Source organism: Electrophorus electricus, chromosome 2 (genome assembly GCF_041902795.1).
Source record: "Electrophorus electricus isolate QZ-2024a chromosome 2, ASM4190279v1, whole genome shotgun sequence".
Classification (NCBI taxonomy): Eukaryota; Metazoa; Chordata; class Actinopteri; order Gymnotiformes; family Gymnotidae; genus Electrophorus; species Electrophorus electricus.
In genome coordinates this window covers 5,075,906-5,091,233 of record NC_137498.1, presented here as the reverse complement: position 1 = coordinate 5,091,233, position 15,328 = coordinate 5,075,906, and the positions used below count along the sequence as shown (strand labels likewise).

The 15,328-nt window shown below is 40.2% G+C and overlaps 1 protein-coding gene and 2 non-coding genes across 3 annotated transcripts in view; all 3 read left to right on the top strand.

Moving 5' to 3' along the window:
- The window catches only part of LOC145659971 (alpha-1-antitrypsin homolog), a 268,558-nt gene that overhangs the window by 129,033 nt on the left and 124,197 nt on the right, over nt 1-15,328 (top strand). The gene's annotated exons all lie outside the window — the stretch shown is intronic.
- trnav-cac (transfer RNA valine (anticodon CAC)) lies at nt 5,820-5,892 on the top strand. Its single transcript has one exon. It is a non-coding gene; the product is annotated as a tRNA-Val (tRNA).
- On the top strand, nt 10,959-11,031 carry trnav-cac (transfer RNA valine (anticodon CAC)). The gene has a single exon. It is a non-coding gene; the product is annotated as a tRNA-Val (tRNA).

Sequence of the window (15,328 nt, the reverse complement as noted above, 5' to 3'; positions counted from 1 at the left end):
CGTCTGCAACTTGGTTCTACATTGTGCAAAATGGAAATTTCAAGATCAGAAGATTACTAGCATCTTAGTATGGACATAAAGAGTAGCTTCTCTGTTGGAAAAAAATATCCCATCACTGTCTCCATTTGCAAACCGAGAAAGTCAATATATGCAGCAGGCTTGTCCTCCGGTGATGCAAGGACTGTGCTTTAGGAGCTGTGTTTAAGGCTGATTTCAATTGTCACAGGGATGATGTAAAACTCATTGTAGCATGATGGGTGTGCTAATCCATGTATTTCAAACAAAATGAAACAAAACAGAAACTCCACGAGTGCATCTGTATTTGATCTCCTAAAAGAGATAAGTTATGCTACTTAGCTAATTCTTAAAAGTAACATCCTTATAGTCTCCTGACAATTAAAATCTATGCAAAGCAATGTTAATGATGCAGAATTTGTGCACTAGGGATTGCTTTCCATGCCGATGAATAAGCCTACAGTGATCCGGTAAAGCTCTTCATATTATTCCTAGGGAGTAACATTCTGTCTCTCAAAGGCAATGAAACAAGAAAACATTGCTTGGTGGGATTGAATTTTGCCTCCTAACGGGGAGAAGACAATTCAAGCCAGTTTTTAAACTATGCCTTGCAGGCACCAAAAAGGAGGAAATGCTGGGCTGATCCTGAACGGCCAGTGCTGCAGGGTTTCTGTAGTGGTTATCACGTTTGCCTCACACGCGAAAGGTCCCTGGCTCGATACCAGGCAGAAACACAACTCTTGGTAGATGTGTAACTGCTGTCCTTTCAATTGAATGGAGAGCCGTTCTTCACAGAGAAAAGTCAGGCTCCTTAATTAATGGCCAAGCAGATTAATTAAAATTCTTAGCATAATGGCTATTCTAATTCAAGTCTTTCAAGCATAAACTTTAGTGAGTGTGTTCTCATTTTGTTTCCTAACAGAGGTTATGCTAATTAGCTGAAATTTAAAAGTTACTTTCATCAAGTCTATGGCAAAGAACAAATCCTTGCAAGGCAATATCAAGCCTACACAATTTGTGCAATAGGTTATGCTCTAAATGCCAATGAGAGAACTAGAGAGATAAAGTAAAACTCTTCATATTATGCCTAGTTAGCAACAGTCTGTTTCTTGAAGTTTAGGAAACAAGAGAACTTTGGTGGGGTTGTCTGAATTTTCATCCTAATGCTTGAGAAGTCATACTGCTTAGCCAGATTTAAAGCTATGATTTTCAAGCCCCAAAAATGAGCAAAAGCTGGAGAGGCAAAGAAGCATTTTAAAGTGGTTTCTGTAGTGTAGTGCTCAGCATGTTCGCCTAACACGAGAAAGGTCCTCTGTTCCATACCTGGCAGAAACATCCCTCTTGATAGCACAGTAGTTGGGCACGTGCTTTTTGTAAGCAGTGTATCAAGTGGGAGACTCTTTGTGCGGTTTGCCCTTTAGGTCCTCAGACTGAGGCACCAAGCTCCTTGTCTAATCGCAACATCATTTTGGCATAAATCCTGTTGACTAAAAGACCTTTTTGGGGGATCATTATTGATTGATATAGATCTTGAACTCTCTTGATTTGTCTAGAGTAGTGGTCATTGCATTTGCTTTCCAGGTCACATGTCCCAGCTTCCATACTGTGCAGAAGCATTTCTCTTTCATCCATTTTTGGTGTTTACTGTATAAAATGGTTGGAACAAAGGGAAGCATGGGCAGGCGAGGCTAAAGAACTGCACAGGGAAATCAACTTAAACTCAGCATCATGGAACTGCAGCTGAGCTGCTTTTTAACTGCACTCAAAATGGTAAAAGAAGGCAATACTGTTCATGACTTCAAGGTAGAATTGAGAGGAGTGAGGTTCTGAGGACAACTATTGGGACTGCAATGAAAGAGATCTTCGGTTTTTATGGCCTTAAGCAGTGAAGAGCTCACACGGCCCTGCTACATAGGTTTAGAAAGCAAGAACAGAACCTACAATTTTCCAGGACCACCAGTTTGGACTGATGTGTAGGTCGGACTAGAGGGTTCCCTTTCAGCTAAACAGCATTTTTTTTCTGACAGTTTGAATCAGATATTTCTGAAAATTACAATTGTGAACCATTTGAATTTTAGGTACGTCTGCTCATGAAACGCATTTTAGGCCATCCGACATACCCACGAAATTTGCATAAAATGGCAGCTATTTGTGAACTTCCAAATATGAAAGGTTTTGGCATAAATGATGTTCATTCTTTCTCCTAAATAATTTGCACACATTTTCAGTTTTGGGGATGAGCTGGTGAAAAAATTGATCTGAAATTGCAGTGATACCATACTGCATCAAGGCATTTTTGCATGGTGTCTGTAGTGAATTGGTCATCACGTTTGCATTATGTGTGAAAGGACCTTGAATTGAAGCTGAGCAGAAACATTAGCTGGTTCTTTGGTTTCTGTGTCTTCTATTTGAAGTAGACACCAGGGAATCGAATGGCCTTCTTGCAGCAGAGGGAAATGATTTTCTGAACTTCCTAGTTACTTCAATTGAGTTCTCCAAGTCCTGTACTCCAAACTCCGGCACTATAACGCATGTGAAATCCCTAACCTCTTCGTCTGCAACTTGGTTCTACATTGTGCAAAATGGAAATTTCAAGATCAGAAGATTACTAGCATCTTAGTATGGACATAAAGAGTAGCTTCTCTGTTGGAAAAAAATATCCCATCACTGTCTCCATTTGCAAACCGAGAAAGTCAATATATGCAGCAGGCTTGTCCTCCGGTGATGCAAGGACTGTGCTTTAGGAGCTGTGTTTAAGGCTGATTTCAATTGTCACAGGGATGATGTAAAACTCATTGTAGCATGATGGGTGTGCTAATCCATGTATTTCAAACAAAATGAAACAAAACAGAAACTCCACGAGTGCATCTGTATTTGATCTCCTAACAGAGATAAGTTATGCTACTTAGCTAATTCTTAAAAGTAACATCCTTATAGTCTCCTGACAATTAAAATCTATGCAAAGCAATGTTAATGATGCAGAATTTGTGCACTAGGGATTGCTTTCCATGCCGATGAATAAGCCTACAGTGATCCGGTAAAGCTCTTCATATTATTCCTAGGGAGTAACATTCTGTCTCTCAAAGGCAATGAAACAAGAAAACATTGCTTGGTGGGATTGAATTTTGCCTCCTAACGGGGAGAAGACAATTCAAGCCAGTTTTTAAACTATGCCTTGCAGGCACCAAAAAGGAGGAAATGCTGGGCTGATCCTGAACGGCCAGTGCAGTAGGTTTCTGTAGTGTAGTGGTTATCACGTTAGCCTCACACGCGAAAGGTCCCTGGCTCGATACCAGGCAGAAACACAACTCTTGGTAGATTTGTAACTGCTGTCCTTTTAATTGAATGGAGAGTCGTTCTTCACAGAGAAAAGTCAGGCTCCTTAATTAATAGCCAAGCTGATTAATTAAAACTCTTAGCATAATGGGTATTCTAATTCAAGTCTTTCAAGCATAAACTTTAGTGAGTGTGTTCTCATTTTGTTTCCTAACAGAGGTTATGCTAATTAGCTGAAATTTAAAAGTTACTTTCATCAAGTCTATGGCAAAGAACAAATCCTTGCAAGGCAATATCAAGCATACACAATTTGTGCAATAGGTTATGCTCTAAATGCCAATGAGAGAACTACAGAGATAAAGTAAAACTCTTCATATTATGCCTAGTTAGCAACAGTCTGTTTCTCGAAGGGTAGGAAACAAGAGAACTTTGGTGGGGTTGTCTGAATTTTCATCCTAATGCTTGAGAAGTCATACTGCTTAGCTAGATTTAAAGCTATGATTTTCAAGCCCCAAAAATGAGCATAAGCTGGAGAGGCAAAGAAGCATTTTAAAGTGGTTTCTGTAGTGTAGTGCTCAGCATATTCGCCTGACACGAGAAAGGTCCTCTGTTCCATACCTGGCAGAAACATCCCTCTTGATAGCACAGTAGTTGGGCACGTGCTTTTTGTAAGCAGTGTATCAAGTGGGAGACTCTTTGTGCGGTTTGCCCTTTAGGTCCTCAGACTGAGGCACCAAGCTCCTTGTCTAATCGCAACATCATTTTGTCATAAATCCTGTTGACTAAAAGACCTTTTTGGGGGATCATTATTGATTGATATAGATCTTGAACTCTCTTGATTTGTCTAGAGTAGTGGTCATTGCATTTGCTTTCCAGGTCACATGTCCCAGCTTCCATACTGTGCAGAAGCATTTCTCTTTCATCCATTTTTGGTGTTTACTGTATAAAATGGTTGGAACAAAGGGAAGCATGGGCAGGCGAGGCTAAAGAACTGTACAGGGAAATCAACTTAAACTCAGCATCATGGAACTGCAGCTGAGCTGCTTTTTAACTGCACTCAAAATGGTAAAAGAAGGCAATACTGTTCATGACTTCAAGGTAGAATTGAGAGGAGTGAGGTTCTGAGGACAACTATTGGGACTGCAATGAAAGAGATCTTCGGTTTTTATGGCCTTAAGCAGTGAAGAGCTCACACGGCCCTGCTACGTAGGTTTAGAAAGCAAGAACAGAACCTACAATTTTCCAGGACCACCAGTTTGGACTGATGTGTAGGTCGGACTAGAGGGTTCCCTTTCGGCTAAACAGCATTTTTTTTCTGACAGTTTGAATCAGACATTTCTGAAAATTACAATTGTGAACCATTTGAATTTTAGGTACGTCTGCTCATGAAACGCATTTTAGGCCATCCGACATACCCACGAAATTTGCATAAAATGGCAGCTATTTGTGAACTTCCAAATATGAAAGGTTTTGGCATAAATGATGTTCATTCTTTCTCCTAAATAATTTGCACACATTTTCAGTTTTGGGGATGAGCTGGTGAAAAAATTGATCTGAAATTGCAGTGATACCATACTGCATCAAGGCATTTTTGCATGGTGTCTGTAGTGAATTGGTCATCACGTTTGCATTATGTGTGAAAGGACCTTGAATTGAAGCTGAGCAGAAACATTAGCTGGTTCTTTGGTTTCTGTGTCTTCTATTTGAAGTAGACACCAGGGAATCGAATGGCCTTCTTGCAGCAGAGGGAAATGATTTTCTGAACTCCCTAGTTACTTCAATTGAGTTCTCCAAGTCCTGTACTCCAAACTCCGGCACTATAACGCATGTGAAATCCCTAACCTCTTCGTCTGCAACTTGGTTCTACATTGTGCAAAATGGAAATTTCAAGATCAGAAGATTACTAGCATCTTAGTATGGACATAAAGAGTAGCTTCTCTGTTGGAAAAAAATATCCCATCACTGTCTCCATTTGCAAACCGAGAAAGTCAATATATGCAGCAGGCTTGTCCTCCGGTGATGCAAGGACTGTGCTTTAGGAGCTGTGTTTAAGGCTGATTTCAATTGTCACAGGGATGATGTAAAACTCATTGTAGCATGATGGGTGTGCTAATCCATGTATTTCAAACAAAATTAAACAAAACAGAAACTCCACGAGTGCATCTGTATTTGATCTCCTAACAGAGATAAGTTATGCTACTTAGCTAATTCTTAAAAGTAACATCCTTATAGTCTCCTGACAATTAAAATCTATGCAAAGCAATGTTAATGATGCAGAATTTGTGCACTAGGGACTGCTTTCCATGCCGATTAATAAGCCTACAGTGATCCGGTAAAGCTCTTCATATTATTCCTAGGGAGTAACATTCTGTCTCTCAAAGGCAATGAAACAAGAAAACATTGCTTGGTGGGATTGAATTTTGCATCCTAACGGGGAGAAGACAATTCAAGCCAGTTTTTAAACTATGCCTTGCAGGCACCAAAAAGGAGGAAATGCTGGGCTGATCCTGAACGGCTAGTGCTGTAGGGTTTCTGTAGTGTAGTGGTTATCACGTTCGCCTCACACGCGAAAGGTCCCTGGCTCGATACCAGGCAGAAACACAGCTCTTGGTAGATGTGTAACTGCTGTCCTTTTAATTGAATGGAGTGTCGTTCTTCACAGAGAAAAGTCAGGCTCCTTAATTAATAGCCAAGCTGATTAATTAAAACTCTTAGCATAATGGGTATTCTAATTCAAGTCTTTCAAGCATAAACTTTAGTGAGTGTGTTCTCATTTTGTTTCCTAACAGAGGTTATGCTAATTAGCTGAAATTTAAAAGTTACTTTCATCAAGTCTATGGCAAAGAACAAATCCTTGCAAGGCAATATCAAGCCTACACAATTTGTGCAATAGGTTATGCTCTAAATGCCAATGAGAGAACTAGAGAGATAAAGTAAAACTCTTCATATTATGCCTAGTTAGCAACAGTCTGTTTCTTGAAGTTTAGGAAACAAGAGAACTTTGGTGGGGTTGTCTGAATTTTCATCCTAATGCTTGAGAAGTCATACTGCTTAGCCAGATTTAAAGCTATGATTTTCAAGCCCCAAAAATGAGCAAAAGCTGGAGAGGCAAAGAAGCATTTTAAAGTGGTTTCTGTAGTGTAGTGCTCAGCATGTTCGCCTGACACGAGAAAGGTCCTCTGTTCCATACCTGGCAGAAACATCCCTCTTGATAGCACAGTAGTTGGGCACGTGCTTTTTGTAAGCAGTGTATCAAGTGGGAGACTCTTTGTGCGGTTTGCCCTTTAGGTCCTCAGACTGAGGCACCAAGCTCCTTGTCTAATCGCAACATCATTTTGGCATAAATCCTGTTGACTAAAAGACCTTTTTGGGGGATCATTATTGATTGATATAGATCTTGAACTCTCTTGATTTGTCTAGAGTAGTGGTCATTGCATTTGCTTTCCAGGTCACATGTCCCAGCTTCCATACTGTGCAGAAGCATTTCTCTTTCATCCATTTTTGGTGTTTACTGTATAAAATGGTTGGAACAAAGGGAAGCATGGGCAGGCGAGGCTAAAGAACTGCACAGGGAAATCAACTTAAACTCAGCATCATGGAACTGCAGCTGAGCTGCTTTTTAACTGCACTCAAAATGGTAAAAGAAGGCAATACTGTTCATGACTTCAAGGTAGAATTGAGAGGAGTGAGGTTCTGAGGACAACTATTGGGACTGCAATGAAAGAGATCTTCGGTTTTTATGGCCTTAAGCAGTGAAGAGCTCACACGGCCCTGCTACATAGGTTTAGAAAGCAAGAACAGAACCTACAATTTTCCAGGACCACCAGTTTGGACTGATGTGTAGGTCGGACTAGAGGGTTCCCTTTCAGCTAAACAGCATTTTTTTTCTGACAGTTTGAATCAGATATTTCTGAAAATTACAATTGTGAACCATTTGAATTTTAGGTACGTCTGCTCATGAAACGCATTTTAGGCCATCCGACATACCCACGAAATTTGCATAAAATGGCAGCTATTTGTGAACTTCCAAATATGAAAGGTTTTGGCATAAATGATGTTCATTCTTTCTCCTAAATAATTTGCACACATTTTCAGTTTTGGGGATGAGCTGGTGAAAAAATTGATCTGAAATTGCAGTGATACCATACTGCATCAAGGCATTTTTGCATGGTGTCTGTAGTGAATTGGTCATCACGTTTGCATTATGTGTGAAAGGACCTTGAATTGAAGCTGAGCAGAAACATTAGCTGGTTCTTTGGTTTCTGTGTCTTCTATTTGAAGTAGACACCAGGGAATCGAATGGCCTTCTTGCAGCAGAGGGAAATGATTTTCTGAACTCCCTAGTTACTTCAATTGAGTTCTCCAAGTCCTGTACTCCAAACTCCGGCACTATAACGCATGTGAAATCCCTAACCTCTTCGTCTGCAACTTGGTTCTACATTGTGCAAAATGGAAATTTCAAGATCAGAAGATTACTAGCATCTTAGTATGGACATAAAGAGTAGCTTCTCTGTTGGAAAAAAATATCCCATCACTGTCTCCATTTGCAAACCGAGAAAGTCAATATATGCAGCAGGCTTGTCCTCCGGTGATGCAAGGACTGTGCTTTAGGAGCTGTGTTTAAGGCTGATTTCAATTGTCACAGGGATGATGTAAAACTCATTGTAGCATGATGGGTGTGCTAATCCATGTATTTCAAACAAAATTAAACAAAACAGAAACTCCACGAGTGCATCTGTATTTGATCTCCTAACAGAGATAAGTTATGCTACTTAGCTAATTCTTAAAAGTAACATCCTTATAGTCTCCTGACAATTAAAATCTATGCAAAGCAATGTTAATGATGCAGAATTTGTGCACTAGGGATTGCTTTCCATGCCGATGAATAAGCCTACAGTGATCCGGTAAAGCTCTTCATATTATTCCTAGGGAGTAACATTCTGTCTCTCAAAGGCAATGAAACAAGAAAACATTGCTTGGTGGGATTGAATTTTGCCTCCTAACGGGGAGAAGACAATTCAAGCCAGTTTTTAAACTATGCCTTGCAGGCACCAAAAAGGAGGAAATGCTGGGCTGATCCTGAACGGCCAGTGCTGCAGGGTTTCTGTAGTGGTTATCACGTTTGCCTCACACGCGAAAGGTCCCTGGCTCGATACCAGGCAGAAACACAACTCTTGGTAGATGTGTAACTGCTGTCCTTTCAATTGAATGGAGAGCCGTTCTTCACAGAGAAAAGTCAGGCTCCTTAATTAATGGCCAAGCAGATTAATTAAAATTCTTAGCATAATGGCTATTCTAATTCAAGTCTTTCAAGCATAAACTTTAGTGAGTGTGTTCTCATTTTGTTTCCTAACAGAGGTTATGCTAATTAGCTGAAATTTAAAAGTTACTTTCATCAAGTCTATGGCAAAGAACAAATCCTTGCAAGGCAATATCAAGCCTACACAATTTGTGCAATAGGTTATGCTCTAAATGCCAATGAGAGAACTAGAGAGATAAAGTAAAACTCTTCATATTATGCCTAGTTAGCAACAGTCTGTTTCTTGAAGTTTAGGAAACAAGAGAACTTTGGTGGGGTTGTCTGAATTTTCATCCTAATGCTTGAGAAGTCATACTGCTTAGCCAGATTTAAAGCTATGATTTTCAAGCCCCAAAAATGAGCAAAAGCTGGAGAGGCAAAGAAGCATTTTAAAGTGGTTTCTGTAGTGTAGTGCTCAGCATGTTCGCCTAACACGAGAAAGGTCCTCTGTTCCATACCTGGCAGAAACATCCCTCTTGATAGCACAGTAGTTGGGCACGTGCTTTTTGTAAGCAGTGTATCAAGTGGGAGACTCTTTGTGCGGTTTGCCCTTTAGGTCCTCAGACTGAGGCACCAAGCTCCTTGTCTAATCGCAACATCATTTTGGCATAAATCCTGTTGACTAAAAGACCTTTTTGGGGGATCATTATTGATTGATATAGATCTTGAACTCTCTTGATTTGTCTAGAGTAGTGGTCATTGCATTTGCTTTCCAGGTCACATGTCCCAGCTTCCATACTGTGCAGAAGCATTTCTCTTTCATCCATTTTTGGTGTTTACTGTATAAAATGGTTGGAACAAAGGGAAGCATGGGCAGGCGAGGCTAAAGAACTGCACAGGGAAATCAACTTAAACTCAGCATCATGGAACTGCAGCTGAGCTGCTTTTTAACTGCACTCAAAATGGTAAAAGAAGGCAATACTGTTCATGACTTCAAGGTAGAATTGAGAGGAGTGAGGTTCTGAGGACAACTATTGGGACTGCAATGAAAGAGATCTTCGGTTTTTATGGCCTTAAGCAGTGAAGAGCTCACACGGCCCTGCTACATAGGTTTAGAAAGCAAGAACAGAACCTACAATTTTCCAGGACCACCAGTTTGGACTGATGTGTAGGTCGGACTAGAGGGTTCCCTTTCAGCTAAACAGCATTTTTTTTCTGACAGTTTGAATCAGATATTTCTGAAAATTACAATTGTGAACCATTTGAATTTTAGGTACGTCTGCTCATGAAACGCATTTTAGGCCATCCGACATACCCACGAAATTTGCATAAAATGGCAGCTATTTGTGAACTTCCAAATATGAAAGGTTTTGGCATAAATGATGTTCATTCTTTCTCCTAAATAATTTGCACACATTTTCAGTTTTGGGGATGAGCTGGTGAAAAAATTGATCTGAAATTGCAGTGATACCATACTGCATCAAGGCATTTTTGCATGGTGTCTGTAGTGAATTGGTCATCACGTTTGCATTATGTGTGAAAGGACCTTGAATTGAAGCTGAGCAGAAACATTAGCTGGTTCTTTGGTTTCTGTGTCTTCTATTTGAAGTAGACACCAGGGAATCGAATGGCCTTCTTGCAGCAGAGGGAAATGATTTTCTGAACTCCCTAGTTACTTCAATTGAGTTCTCCAAGTCCTGTACTCCAAACTCCGGCACTATAACGCATGTGAAATCCCTAACCTCTTCGTCTGCAACTTGGTTCTACATTGTGCAAAATGGAAATTTCAAGATCAGAAGATTACTAGCATCTTAGTATGGACATAAAGAGTAGCTTCTCTGTTGGAAAAAAATATCCCATCACTGTCTCCATTTGCAAACCGAGAAAGTCAATATATGCAGCAGGCTTGTCCTCCGGTGATGCAAGGACTGTGCTTTAGGAGCTGTGTTTAAGGCTGATTTCAATTGTCACAGGGATGATGTAAAACTCACTGTAGCATGATGGGTGTGCTAATCCATGTATTTCAAACAAAATTAAACAAAACAGAAACTCCACGAGTGCATCTGTATTTGATCTCCTAACAGAGATAAGTTATGCTACTTAGCGAATTCTTAAAAGTAAATTCTTTCTAGTCTCCTGACAATTAAAATCTATGCAAAGCAATGTTAATGATGCAGAATTTGTGCACTAGGGACTGCTTTCCATGCCGATGAATAAGCCTACAGTGATCCGGTAAAGCTCTTCATATTATTCCTAGGGAGTAACATTCTGTCTCTCAAAAGCAATGAAACAAGAAAACATTGCTTGGTGGGATTGAATTTTGCGTCCTAACGGGGAGAAGACAATTCAAGCCAGTTTTTAAACTATGCCTTGCAGGCACCAAAAAGGAGGAAATGCTGGGCTGATCCTGAACGGCCAGTGCTGTAGGGTTTCTGTAGTGTAGTGGTTATCACGTTCGCCTCACACGCGAAAGGTCCCTGGCTCGATACCAGGCAGAAACACAACTCTTGGTAGATGTGTAACTGCTGTCCTTTCAATTGAATGGAGAGCCGTTCTTCACAGAGAAAAGTCAGGCTCCTTAATTAATGGCCAAGCAGATTAATTAAAATTCTTAGCATAATGGCTATTCTAATTCAAGTCTTTCAAGCATAAACTTTAGTGAGTGTGTTCTCATTTTGTTTCCTAACAGAGGTTATGCTAATTAGCTGAAATTTAAAAGTTACTTTCATCAAGTCTATGGCAAAGAACAAATCCTTGCAAGGCAATATCAAGCCTACACAATTTGTGCAATAGGTTATGCTCTAAATGCCAATGAGAGAACTAGAGAGATAAAGTAAAACTCTTCATATTATGCCTAGTTAGCAACAGTCTGTTTCTTGAAGTTTAGGAAACAAGAGAACTTTGGTGGGGTTGTCTGAATTTTCATCCTAATGCTTGAGAAGTCATACTGCTTAGCCAGATTTAAAGCTATGATTTTCAAGCCCCAAAAATGAGCAAAAGCTGGAGAGGCAAAGAAGCATTTTAAAGTGGTTTCTGTAGTGTAGTGCTCAGCATGTTCGCCTAACACGAGAAAGGTCCTCTGTTCCATACCTGGCAGAAACATCCCTCTTGATAGCACAGTAGTTGGGCACGTGCTTTTTGTAAGCAGTGTATCAAGTGGGAGACTCTTTGTGCGGTTTGCCCTTTAGGTCCTCAGACTGAGGCACCAAGCTCCTTGTCTAATCGCAACATCATTTTGGCATAAATCCTGTTGACTAAAAGACCTTTTTGGGGGATCATTATTGATTGATATAGATCTTGAACTCTCTTGATTTGTCTAGAGTAGTGGTCATTGCATTTGCTTTCCAGGTCACATGTCCCAGCTTCCATACTGTGCAGAAGCATTTCTCTTTCATCCATTTTTGGTGTTTACTGTATAAAATGGTTGGAACAAAGGGAAGCATGGGCAGGCGAGGCTAAAGAACTGCACAGGGAAATCAACTTAAACTCAGCATCATGGAACTGCAGCTGAGCTGCTTTTTAACTGCACTCAAAATGGTAAAAGAAGGCAATACTGTTCATGACTTCAAGGTAGAATTGAGAGGAGTGAGGTTCTGAGGACAACTATTGGGACTGCAATGAAAGAGATCTTCGGTTTTTATGGCCTTAAGCAGTGAAGAGCTCACACGGCCCTGCTACATAGGTTTAGAAAGCAAGAACAGAACCTACAATTTTCCAGGACCACCAGTTTGGACTGATGTGTAGGTCGGACTAGAGGGTTCCCTTTCAGCTAAACAGCATTTTTTTTCTGACAGTTTGAATCAGATATTTCTGAAAATTACAATTGTGAACCATTTGAATTTTAGGTACGTCTGCTCATGAAACGCATTTTAGGCCATCCGACATACCCACGAAATTTGCATAAAATGGCAGCTATTTGTGAACTTCCAAATATGAAAGGTTTTGGCATAAATGATGTTCATTCTTTCTCCTAAATAATTTGCACACATTTTCAGTTTTGGGGATGAGCTGGTGAAAAAATTGATCTGAAATTGCAGTGATACCATACTGCATCAAGGCATTTTTGCATGGTGTCTGTAGTGAATTGGTCATCACGTTTGCATTATGTGTGAAAGGACCTTGAATTGAAGCTGAGCAGAAACATTAGCTGGTTCTTTGGTTTCTGTGTCTTCTATTTGAAGTAGACACCAGGGAATCGAATGGCCTTCTTGCAGCAGAGGGAAATGATTTTCTGAACTCCCTAGTTACTTCAATTGAGTTCTCCAAGTCCTGTACTCCAAACTCCGGCACTATAACGCATGTGAAATCCCTAACCTCTTCGTCTGCAACTTGGTTCTACATTGTGCAAAATGGAAATTTCAAGATCAGAAGATTACTAGCATCTTAGTATGGACATAAAGAGTAGCTTCTCTGTTGGAAAAAAATATCCCATCACTGTCTCCATTTGCAAACCGAGAAAGTCAATATATGCAGCAGGCTTGTCCTCCGGTGATGCAAGGACTGTGCTTTAGGAGCTGTGTTTAAGGCTGATTTCAATTGTCACAGGGATGATGTAAAACTCATTGTAGCATGATGGGTGTGCTAATCCATGTATTTCAAACAAAATGAAACAAAACAGAAACTCCACGAGTGCATCTGTATTTGATCTCCTAACAGAGATAAGTTATGCTACTTAGCTAATTCTTAAAAGTAACATCCTTATAGTCTCCTGACAATTAAAATCTATGCAAAGCAATGTTAATGATGCAGAATTTGTGCACTAGGGATTGCTTTCCATGCCGATGAATAAGCCTACAGTGATCCGGTAAAGCTCTTCATATTATTCCTAGGGAGTAACATTCTGTCTCTCAAAGGCAATGAAACAAGAAAACATTGCTTGGTGGGATTGAATTTTGCCTCCTAACGGGGAGAAGACAATTCAAGCCAGTTTTTAAACTATGCCTTGCAGGCACCAAAAAGGAGGAAATGCTGGGCTGATCCTGAACGGCCAGTGCTGCAGGGTTTCTGTAGTGGTTATCACGTTTGCCTCACACGCGAAAGGTCCCTGGCTCGATACCAGGCAGAAACACAACTCTTGGTAGATGTGTAACTGCTGTCCTTTCAATTGAATGGAGAGCCGTTCTTCACAGAGAAAAGTCAGGCTCCTTAATTAATGGCCAAGCAGATTAATTAAAATTCTTAGCATAATGGCTATTCTAATTCAAGTCTTTCAAGCATAAACTTTAGTGAGTGTGTTCTCATTTTGTTTCCTAACAGAGGTTATGCTAATTAGCTGAAATTTAAAAGTTACTTTCATCAAGTCTATGGCAAAGAACAAATCCTTGCAAGGCAATATCAAGCCTACACAATTTGTGCAATAGGTTATGCTCTAAATGCCAATGAGAGAACTAGAGAGATAAAGTAAAACTCTTCATATTATGCCTAGTTAGCAACAGTCTGTTTCTTGAAGTTTAGGAAACAAGAGAACTTTGGTGGGGTTGTCTGAATTTTCATCCTAATGCTTGAGAAGTCATACTGCTTAGCCAGATTTAAAGCTATGATTTTCAAGCCCCAAAAATGAGCAAAAGCTGGAGAGGCAAAGAAGCATTTTAAAGTGGTTTCTGTAGTGTAGTGCTCAGCATGTTCGCCTGACACGAGAAAGGTCCTCTGTTCCATACCTGGCAGAAACATCCCTCTTGATAGCACAGTAGTTGGGCACGTGCTTTTTGTAAGCAGTGTATCAAGTGGGAGACTCTTTGTGCGGTTTGCCCTTTAGGTCCTCAGACTGAGGCAACAAGCTCCTTGTCTAATCGCAACATCATTTTGGCATAAATCCTGTTGACTAAAAGACCTTTTTGGGGGATCATTATTGATTGATATAGATCTTGAACTCTCTTGATTTGTCTAGAGTAGTGGTCATTGCATTTGCTTTCCAGGTCACATGTCCCAGCTTCCATACTGTGCAGAAGCATTTCTCTTTCATCCATTTTTGGTGTTTACTGTATAAAATGGTTGGAACAAAGGGAAGCATGGGCAGGCGAGGCTAAAGAACTGCACAGGGAAATCAACTTAAACTCAGCATCATGGAACTGCAGCTGAGCTGCTTTTTAACTGCACTCAAAATGGTAAAAGAAGGCAATACTGTTCATGACTTCAAGGTAGAATTGAGAGGAGTGAGGTTCTGAGGACAACTATTGGGACTGCAATGAAAGAGATCTTCGGTTTTTATGGCCTTAAGCAGTGAAGAGCTCACACGGCCCTGCTACATAGGTTTAGAAAGCAAGAACAGAACCTACAATTTTCCAGGACCACCAGTTTGGACTGATGTGTAGGTCGGACTAGAGGGTTCCCTTTCAGCTAAACAGCATTTTTTTTCTGACAGTTTGAATCAGATATTTCTGAAAATTACAATTGTGAACCATTTGAATTTTAGGTACGTCTGCTCATGAAACGCATTTTAGGCCATCCGACATACCCACGAAATTTGCATAAAATGGCAGCTATTTGTGAACTTCCAAATATGAAAGGTTTTGGCATAAATGATGTTCATTCTTTCTCCTAAATAATTTGCACACATTTTCAGTTTTGGGGATGAGCTGGTGAAAAAATTGATCTGAAATTGCAGTGATACCATACTGCATCAAGGCATTTTTGCATGGTGTCTGTAGTGAATTGGTCATCACGTTTGCATTATGTGTGAAAGGACCTTGAATTGAAGCTGAGCAGAAACATTAGCTGGTTCTTTGGTTTCTGTGTCTTCTATTTGAAGTAGACACCAGGGAATCGAATGGCCTTCTTGCAGCAGAGGGAAATGATTTT